The sequence below is a fragment of the Apodemus sylvaticus genome, chromosome 12 (assembly GCF_947179515.1).
Source record: "Apodemus sylvaticus chromosome 12, mApoSyl1.1, whole genome shotgun sequence".
Taxonomy (NCBI): Eukaryota; Metazoa; Chordata; class Mammalia; order Rodentia; family Muridae; genus Apodemus; species Apodemus sylvaticus.
The window spans coordinates 11257908-11269273 of NC_067483.1; the positions used below are offsets into that span (position 1 = coordinate 11257908).

Here is an 11366-nt window from a genome sequence, read left to right on the forward strand (position 1 = left end):
GCCTTTTGATTGGCCCTAGACAAACTGAATCAGAACTAAATGGTTGACCTTGAAAGACACCATCATTTGGTATTATGTATTCTTCAGAATTTAACTTACTTCCAGTGACTGAGATGACTTAACCTATGAAAAAGCGGTAAGTTCTGACATTGAGTGGGTTTGTTATTTATAGTTTAGATAAAAAGTTCATATTTTTAAAGATATTAACATTGTTGCGCAGGCCTAGATTACAATACCCATTTTTCATAAAGGCCATTGCTCCCCCTGCACACCAGGCAGATAAGATCACATGGAAAAATGATTCTCCTGTCTGGATTGACCAATGGTCCCTCCCTGCTAAAAAATTGTCCACAGCCATGGAGTTAGTGCAGGAACAGCTGGCCCAAACTGAGCTCTCTGAGGGAGAAAAGGTTCTTTGGAAGTCAGAGACTGCTGCTGAGGCGGCCAGAGAAAAACTGCTCATGGGCAGCATGTAAGACCTGGACTGCAAAGAAATTTCTGGGCTCTCTTCCCCTCCCACCTCTCTCCTCCGGTGTGTGTGTTCACCTAGGCACCTCCCCTTCCCCCTTGTTAAATCTTAAACAAGAGAAAAAGCAGGTTTCAGAAAAGCAGTTTTTCTATGTGTAGAACGTTGTATCAAAAAAAAAAAAAAAAAAAAAAAAAGAAAAGAAAAAAGAAAAAAAAAATGGTTGGAAGCTTTTTCAAAACTCTCCTGGTGAGGAGAGGAAAATGGGAGACATCCTGTTTTCTCTCTGAAACAAACTGGAGATCTCCTTAGTTCAAATTAAGAAATTTGGATCTCTTTGGGACATCAAGCTCCCTCACTGTCTGATGGTTGCTTTTGCTGCACCAAAACCTGTTCATATGTGTGTCAATTTGTGTTGTCCATGTTTTTGTTTGGCTGAAGGATTGGTTGTTTTATTTTTTATGTTAAAAAGAAAAAAAAATAATGGTAAAAAAGCTTTATCTGTTGGCAGTCCTGCCATTCTGCAATTTACACAGAGGAAGCTAATTCAAGGTGCCTCTCTTTCTTAAGTAGGAGTTAAAACACAGCTGGAAAAAAAAAGCTGCTTTAGCGAAGGAAGCCTCAAGTTTTGGGGAGCATTGGTTTAACTTATGAAATTCGTGTAATCGCTTTATTCTTATTTTTAATTGGTCTTAATGGCATAAGGTTTTACATATCTTGACTATAAAGTTATAAATTAATTGGTTATGATTTAAAAGGTATAGTGTTATTAAGAAAAGGTTAGTTTAAAACAGGTGATTTTGTGTCAGAGCCATCTTAACTAGCTACACGTGGCATGACGCAATCCAGGAAATACAGGCCTCTAAAATGCTTCTAAATAGGCATGGTGTTTTTGTGAATCTTGGCCTGGAGATTGGACTTATAAGAAATACGATTTAAAATAATGTCTCTTTAATAAGTTACACTGTAATACACTTGAACATAAGAACAGGCAGACAAACCTTGCGCTGTAAAAATATTGCATTTGCCATTGACTTTAAAGAAAATAGATTGTTTAAAATTGGGATTTGCTTCTAAAGTTATAGTTATGCTCTTGCCAGTGTGCCATTGGCTGCAGTTTGCATCTGGTTAAAGGCTCACGATTCTTACCATATTTTGTAATTAAGATAATTTTAAGAGTGATAGAGTTGTGGCCAATATAGGCCTATTGCCACTGTTCCACAATTTTATGGGCTACAATGGTAGGAGCAAAATTTAGCCCTCCAAGATTAAAAAGGAGATCTCAGTGGAAATTTATTTGATATCAAACAGGCTAATTGAAACTACTAAGAAACTAGGATTTTTCCCCGGAACCCTGGAATTACAGGTTCCTTTTGTTAGTCAATCATCAAAATGTCCTTGCTGGACTGGACAGCTGGGTCTGGGTCTGGTCTTAGATAAAAGGCTCAGATAAGTAGATGGTTACTTTGAGAAACTGCATATAAAGGCCCTGCTAAGGACTCAAGGTGGGTTCTTGATCAACAAAAAAAAAGGGGGATTTACATTTGAATTAATGCAAGACTGGGGGCTGCCTCAGTGGAAGCTAGTGAGGAAGCCTGTGTTTTTGCCCTGCAGGCCTCACCTAGGAGTGTTTGGCTAAAAGAACATTCTTGAAATACTTATCCCAGTGTGGTTTACAATGGAGTTCAAATCTATGTAAGGTCAATAAAGCTATAAGGGCATTAACATTTGGCCTGTCTACTCCATACAAAATTATTATAGAGGTAAGGGTTGTTTTTTGCTTTACATTCTGAAAATTATAAAAGCATTTGCTTCTAACTTAAAGAAGCAATCAAGCAATTTCATTAGAAGGCCAGAAGCTGGAAAGAACCCAGGTATCCCTCAACAGAAGAGTGGATGCAAAAAATGTGGTATATATGCACAGTGGAGTACTATTCAGCCACTAGAAACAATGAATTCATGAAATTCTTAGGCAAATGGATGGAGCTGGAGAACATCATACTAAGTGAGGTAACCCAGACTCAAAAGATGAATCATGGTATGCACTCACTAATAAGTGGATATTAACCTAGAAAACTGGAATACCCAAAACATAATCCACACATCAAATGAGGTACAATATTTTTATAATAAAAGAAGGGAGAATCACTTCTTTATATGCCCCAAAAATTTAAAAATTTTAATCCCAGGGAACTCTAAGTGTAGAGAGGAGGGCATGTTTGTATTCTTTCTACAGGATGCCGAAGGAACATGCTAGCTGCCAGAGTATGCTAATGCTGAGACTTCTTCCTGGCTCTCCACCTTTCTCCCCAGCCTTTTGGGACCCCTCGTGGATCTTTTGTTGCTTTTGTCATTTGACCCCTGGGCCTTTAACAGATTAACCAGTTTCATTAAATCACAGATTGATTCTGCCTTAAACAGACCAGTTGCAATTCACCACCATTGGCCTGACATCCGAGGCTCAGCCAAAGACCTCTCTTCCACCAATGTAGGGGTGACAACCATCGGCCTCAGTTCTCTACCCTTGCTGCAGGCACAGAACTTTCTTGTGTTCATCGGCTGTGGAAATGTCAATGACAGGGAAGGTGACCTCTGGCTCCTAATAGTGTCTGAGGACCATAAGCTGTGGAATAGCCAATGACGGGAAATATTGTGGTACCATGAGCCAGATGCACACTTCCTATTTCCGACCTTGTGGTTTACAGCTACCCCCACACCCCCACCCCCACCCCCGGCCTTCTTCACACAAGGCTGATCAACTGGTTTTCATCCTGGCCGAACACTTGGGAGGGTCTGGGCGGAACCAGCATTCCAGGAAAGCTGCAGATGCCTCAAGCCACAGCCATCCATCCATCCTGGGTGACCTTTCTTCCTTCTGTGCTTCTAGTGTCCCTCACAGCCCCTCCCTACTTCCTCTTACTGAGGGTTCATTACCAGGTGTTTTATGTTTCATTAAAGAGGACTTGACAATGACACCCTGATTGCTTGGCATCCCTCTTCTTTCTCACCCGTTTCTCTCTTTAAGGCTTGGGTTCTCCTTGACACCCCGAATTACTAGGTCCCGCCGGTCGGGACAAATAAGAAAATTATATCAGAGTACATAATAACATGGATAGTAAAAGTAAAAAAAAAAAAACTTAAAATACTCTAATATTTGAAAGCTAGGGTAACTTAGAATTTGGCAAAGAAACAGAGTGAATTCATATTTATTTGTGAAAAAAAAAGCCATCCTTTCATAGGCCATTAATGCTTCTTGTAGAATGTCTATAAAAGGCAAGACCAATTACAGCTTCTCTGATTTCTGTATCTAGATGGTTGATATAGAGTCATACAGAAAATATTTCTACCAAAACATTAAGTAAACAAATCAGTGTAATTCACAGTGCATTAACATATCTGAACTCATATTTCAACTAAGTTTAAATCTTAGTTCTCTTGGTTCTTGGTGACCTAACTTTAGCTTCTGTTTATTTTTTTTCTTTCTTCCATTTTTTTTTCAGAAATGAGTTTTAGTTTTCATTTGGAAAGATCGTTGAATTATGCAAGGCTATAAGTTTTTATCTTATGGGATGTGTGTAATGCTTTACATAGGAAGAACACATATAACATATTTTGCAAAGCTTTGCCTTCCTTCAATTCTTGCATGTAACTTTCTACCAGTTTGTTTGCAGATGGATAAGTGGCTCCTAGTGAAGTTTAGCTGATGTGACATTGAAGAAACTCATTGAATAATTGGATATGGACCTCATTAATCATTTGTAGATGTTAAAGCATGATGGAGCTAATAACATCTCAAATTAGAATGCAGAATGTCTTAGCTTCCACAAAAACTTGAAAGTCAGTGATTTTGATTCATTTAGATTGACGGGGAAAATACTTGGCAGAGATGGTAAGGCTTTCTCAGGTCAGTTGTTAAAATGACTTTTTAATGGTGGTGTGTGGCAGAATTTTCCCTGCCCAATCACTTTAAATATAAATACAACAAGAAGCCTGTGATTTGACAGGGAAAGGGGAGGCAGAGTGAAGAGTTTCAGAGAAGGAATGGAGAGAAGGGGGGAAGATGGAGGAGGAACAGGATGATCCAGTTTCCACATGGCTTTAAATAGCCACAGGTAGTTAGGATTATCTTATAAGGGAGGAATAATTACAGGAGAAACTGTCTTATCTCGGTGGAAATTTTATATCATCAACTGGCTCTGAAATTAATTTTTGGGCATCTTGAAAATAGAGAATTTATTGATATATACATCTGATTAATTAATTAATTATAAGTATCTAGAGTTTTGATTTACTGGGTTAAGGGGGAATTGTCATTACTGAGCACAGGGGTTAGATGGATGAGAAAGTCCCAGCAGCTCTGAGGCAGGAGAACTGGGGCTGGGAATAATCCTGCCTGGGTCTGGTCTAAAGGCAGAGAGACTGGTGCAAAAGGCTTTCACATTTAAGTATTCAGCAAATGCAGAGACATAAACACAGCACACTTTGCATCTCCTGTATAAAAAACAGTGATAGAACTAGAATTACTTTTAAAAAATGAGTAGAAAGAAGGAACATTTACTTTTAAATATGCTTATTGCCAAGTTGAACATAATTAGTTAACAACAAAAATTTACAAATATCAGAATTTGACCTTTTTACATTTGTTAAATTTTCTTTTTCTGATAATTCTCATTCACAATATAGCATTTGCTGCTGTAATATAAAATAAGACTTGGTGGTTTCTAAGAAGAATTAAAAGGAAAGTAAGCTATTTTATTCTTTTGTGTAGGCAAAAAGCTATGTCAAAGAGATAGCACACATAGTATTTCAATTTAATTTCATGACTGATGAATTAAGAAAAAAGGGTTTGGAAAAACACAGATAAAAATTAACAAGATGGAGCTGCCAGATGAATCACTGGGTAAGAGCTCCTTTTTTTTTTTTTTTTTTTTTTTTTAAGTTGGATATTTTATTTACTTTCCTTTCACATGTTACCCCCCTTTCTCATTTTCCCCATTGGCAATCCCCTATTTCATTCCCCTTCCCCTTGCTTCTATAAGGGTGCTCCTTCACCATCCTACCAACTCCCACCTTTCTGCCCTGGCATTCCCCTACACTGGGGCAATGACCCTACACAGAACAAAGAACCAATCCTCCCTTTGATTCTCAACAAAACTATCCTCTGCTACATATGTGCCTGGAACCATAAAACACCAAGAGCTCCTTTTACACACTGAAGACTAAGTGTGACGTTTTGAATCATATTTATGCATCCCATAGTCCATACTTCTTACCTATCTTTCCCACTCTTCATCACATGATGAAAGTTGACATTTTGAGAATGACAGTATTCAGCTGTAGCATTAAGATAGATGAACATCTGTGTCATAATGTATCCTGCTTCTCCAGTGGTACTGTCAGAAAGGAAACAATAAGTTCCCAGGAGAAGGCAAGGCAATGTTCCTAGTGGGGAGTCCACAGTCATGATCCTTGCTTGTTTGTAATAGTTGATTTGATGCTGGATATGAATATATACACTTTATTTTTGGTGAATGAGAATGCTCATTTCAGCAGCACATATATTTCAATGGAAAAGATAAAGAGAAGGTTATACCCCTGTTCAAGCATGACATACACATTCTGGAAGCATTTCAGATTTTTACTAAGACCAAGTAAGGAAACAACATCAACAATAACAACAATAAAAATATGGACCGATATTTGTGATGAACATAAAGTAAAAAATGTTCAATAATGTATTTGTAAACACAATATGGATATACATAAATAAGATTATCAACTTTGCCCTGGATGGTTTTATCCAAAAAATACAAAGATGTTTCAACATACTCAAGAAGATAACAAACAAAGAAGAAAATAGCATGAGTATGTCAAGAGATTGTAAAATATGACTCTGATAAAAGTCATTATGCCTAAATCATCAATGTCTTAAAAAATACAGGAATAAAAAGAATACATAGCATAATTATGAAAAATATATAGCCATCATCATCCTAAATGGAGAAAAACTTGCATCCATTCACTGAAGTTAGGCACATTATAGTGATGTCCACTGTCTCTGTGCCTGAGAAACACTAACCGTAGGAATAAACCAAGAGAAGGAAATAAAATGGATGCAAAACTAGAAAGAAGGAAGTCAAACTGTCTATATTTGCACATGGAATTAGAGAGCTCAAAAGGATTCCAAGAACACTTCTAGAAATGATTAATTCAGGAATGTGACAGGATACAGAAACAACTAGCACAAATCAATAAATTTTCCTTATATTACTATCGCATATACAGTAAAAAAGACCATGGACACATACTCATTTATACTAGTCTCAACATCAAATAATTTAAAGTAAAGCTAATGAAGGAACTGAAGAATGTCTGTTATAAAAACTTGAATATTTTGAAGAAAGAAAAAGAAGACAAGTTATATCTCCATATGTATATGGAGTGGCATCCATGCTTATAGTTAGTAGAATCAATATTGTAACAATGACTTCTCTACCAAATGCTATTCACAGATTCTGTGCCATTTCAATCAAAATCTCCATCTCATCTCACAGGAAAGCATCTCTTAAAATTCATATGGAATCAAGAAAAAAACCTATGTAGATAAAACAATTCTAAGAACAACAAATAATAATTCTGAAAAATTACATTACAAAGCAATAGTAAAAACAGAACAACACAAATCAACAATAACAACAACAAATAAAAAAACAAAATCCACCACCATCACCACCACCACCATAAGCAACAACAACAACAACAACAACAACAACAAAACATAATGGCTGAGCCAACTACCCTTATGTCAGCTTGACATACAAACTTGAACTATCTGAAAGGAGAACTTTACCAGAGGAAATGCCTCTATAAGATCTGACTGTAAAATATATCCTTAATGAATGATTGATTGGTAAGGACAAAGCCCATTGTGGGTCCTCCTATTTCTGAGCTGGTGTTCTTGATTTCTATAGGCAAGCCAGTAAGAAGTCCCCTCCATGGCCTCTGCATTAGCTCCTGCCTACATGCTCCTCAAAGGTTTGGGTTCCGGTCCTGACTTCCTTAGATGATGAACTGTGAGGTGAAAATATAAGACCAATGAACCATTTTCTCTCCAACTTGGTTCTTGGTACAATTACTTTGTCACAACAATTCAAATCCTAATACTGTGGCCCAAAAGTAGACATGTAGAACAATGGACTAAGTGCAAATTGCTGCCACGGGAAGACAAAATATTAGCCACTATTAATCTTGAAAACTTTTGGCAAAGTTAGAAAAATATAAGCCAGACAAAGAAAATATCCTCACATGCTGTTGGAAAGACTGGATGTTCATATGCAGAATAATGAAAGTAGGCTCATATTTACCAAATTGTACAAAATTAACTACAAATGGATCCAAGACGTAAATGAAAAACCTCAAAAACTGAAACTGGTAGAAGAAAGCATTGACAGTAACATATGTTTTCTGAATAGGACTGCATTTACCCAAAAGTTAGGCCAAAAATTCTAAGTTGTATTGCCTAAAACTAAAGAATTTCTGGATGCCTAAAGAAACAGTTCACCTTATGAAACAAAAGCCACAAAGAGAATCTTTTCTATATTTTTATTGTAGAGAATCAATATGCAGAATGTAAAATGAACTCAAATTAAAGTCAACTAAACAATACATTTAAAAAATTAACTAGATGGAAGGATAAAGTAACTAAGACTCATTATAAAAATGTTCATAGGCTTAGAAATTATTTTATAGGCCTAGAAAATGAATTTCAAAACAATTTTGAGATTTTTATCTTATTCTAGTTGGAATGACAAAGATGAAAACAACCAACCAACCACTGTTGGAGGAAAGTAGAAAAAAGAACTGTAAAAGGATCTAGCCCCTATGGATGTATTAACTGCATAAACAACTTAAAGGCTTCACACACACACACACACACACACACACACAAACACACAATTTCTGTCTGTAACAACAGCTCTCCCTCCAAAAAACAAAAGTCATCTAAGAAAAACAACAGGCAGTAGAACTTCTCTTTTAAGATGGCGGTCACTGTTGTTTGAGAAACTATCACAGCATTATAAGGTATTGTTACTTCCCTTGGTTGTCTCATAGTATTGGAAAGTATGTCCTTATTGCTGTTAACACTAAGTACTTCATATTCAGAGTTAAGGGACTCCTGATCTGGGAATGACTTATAAGGCTCTTCCCTGAGAATTGGCTTTCATGATACCAGAAGGCATCAGGCAGTCTTCCAAAGGAACACAGCAATCAAATCCTACCCAGTCATGACACCTATGAACCACAGTAACAAACAGAATGGCACAATAACTCTAAAGGTGTCATAGTAACACACATTCAGCTCTCTAATTGGACTTAAGACCTACTCATCAAAAGAGAAAACATATCCAGTACAGAAAACCCAGACACTTGCCCAGAGTTTGGAAAGTCTTGGAAAGTGGGGTAGAACCTACAAGTATGACTTAAGCACCTAGCATATTCCCAGCTACATTCTCAATATTTGTCTTTATTTTCAGACATCAGTATAGTCCTCGCTGCACATTAAGGAAATTTCTTTTTGTAACGAATGAAGAACATTACAAAAATACAACCAATTAAATTGCAGTGTTGTAGAGCTAAGTTTCAGTAGCTACATCTACAAAATATTTCAATCATGAGCGTTATTGAAAGAGGAGTAGAATGATTATAAGAGTCAGAGGAACAGGAAGTATACCCTGAGATTGTGTTTCCTAGAAATGTCATCACAAAATTTCACCAACAAGACTGCTTAAACATGTGCAGAACAAGCACCACAACAATAAACAGGCTAAAGTGAATGTACAAATATCACTGAGGCCTCAACCCTACTGAAGAAACTCTAGACAGAAAAGAAAATATGAGACTGTAATAATATATTCTTCCAAACTGACAATGTTCTCATAAAGACAGAATTAGGCGATGCTTGCCAGTACAATATGGCTGAGAAAGCTAAGATGTTGCTGCCTGACCATTCACAGAGACATTTATTAGCCACTGCACAATTGAAATATACATTTCTGTAAGTACTGAAAATATAAATGCCATTAGTCATAATTCTTCACATAACTATGCAAGGAAATGTGTTATTTTGTAAAAAACAACAACAACAACAACAACATAAGTCTCTTTCCCTGTAAAGTCCTGGGAATGGAATCCCGAGTTTATAGCTATCTGGACACCCTACCACTGAAACAAGCCCTACACCTCAATATATCAGAATATAGCCTTCATTGAATAAGTAGCATATGAATTTTCATTCACAGGGATCAAACAGCAAGGTACAAGAAAATACAAATCAAAAGAATAGCTCAGTTCAGTGGCTAAGAATATTAGTTATTCATTTATGAAGACTTGAGTTCTAAGCTCATCTTCTATGAGGGACAATTAAAAATCACCTGCAATTTTAACACCAAAAGATCCAACACCAAACACCATGAACTGGCAACTGTAACTATCTACCTACACATATATGGCAATATATTCACAGAGACACTCACAAAAATTTATGTAAATCTAATAGGTCAAAATAACATGATTGTAATTAAACACACACACACACATACACACACACATGCACACGCACACACACACACACACACAGTGGTTAATCCTAAAATCTTTCTTCTAATGTTATTCTAATACTCAACTTCCAATTATTCAAAAAAGTAACCCAATAACTATGTAATAAAAATTATTTAATTTTAATTATACAAAAAGATTTTTCAGCTAAAATGGTCATGCCTTTGGGTTGGGGTTTGGTTATTAGCAGAACATAGAATACCAAAAGATAGAATTATATTCCACTCTATATCTGTAAAAGACTGACATTGAGGGCATTAGGACATTTGTTACTGATTTCCCTTGAAGAAGATGGAAGATATAGCTGAATGATTCAATTTCCTGTATTGCTCATGGGAACTCCTGACCAAAGATCAGAATAATTTCCTTGCATAATTTTATAACATCCAAGCAATTCATGTGCAGAGAGAGCAGGCTTCAGGCCTTATCTTTTCCTATTCCTTAGTGAGCTCTTCAATTTCCCTATCTCATTTTATGCAGGCATCAGCTCTTGGCAGGTTACAAGGTGCTCATCTTATGCTTCTATGCCTAAGTGTGAACATATCACCAACAATTGACTGTTTGTAGACAGCATTTTCTAAATAACACTGTCAGAATAATGTTTTCAAAGTAATATTTTATTTTTTAAAATAATATTTTCTGAAGTAACATTTCCTTTGTTGTGATTCTTACTGAGGTGTGTGTGGGGTATGTGTGTGTGTGTCTGTGTGTGTGTCTGCATCTGTGTCTGTGTCTGTTTCTGTGTCTGTGTCTATGTCCGTGTCTGTGTTCAGTTACCTACTCCAAATTCTGTAATTCAGTTTTGGCTCTATGGATCTTATAGTATCCTATAACAAAGGAAGCAAGCCAAGTTCTCTAAAGCCTACTGAAAACACCATTTATGAAGCTCCCGTGGAAAAGAAAAATACAGTTTGAGTGTCATATCTCTTTAAATGTATGAGAACTTCACATTTATAAATAACAATCATAATATGGAGAAATCAATTGCTGCACATGATTAAGGACCTGAATCAAGCTCCCTAGAACCTTTGTAAACCGAATACAAAAGTATATGTCTTTCAGTGTGGTGCTATTTCAAGACAAATGATGAAGACTGGAAAAATACCTGGAAGCTTGTAGGACAGCTGGCCTGTGAGCCACATTGGAAACTGATTACTGTCTTTGTCTCAAGGTAAGAAGGTGAACACTGAAAGTGAGAATACCCAAACATATTCTTTGACCTTCACATACATGGAGTGACACACATTTCAAACACATACATGCACATGAATTTGTGTGCAGAAAC

At 36.5% G+C, this 11366-nt stretch overlaps 1 non-coding gene across 1 annotated transcript; it reads left to right on the forward strand.

Annotated features, from left to right (window-relative positions):
• Positions 1 to 6003: 6003 nt before the first annotated feature.
• Positions 6004 to 6106, forward strand: LOC127698037 (U6 spliceosomal RNA). The gene has a single exon (XR_007980676.1). It is a non-coding gene; the product is annotated as a U6 spliceosomal RNA (small nuclear RNA).
• Positions 6107 to 11366: the final 5260 nt, after the last annotated feature.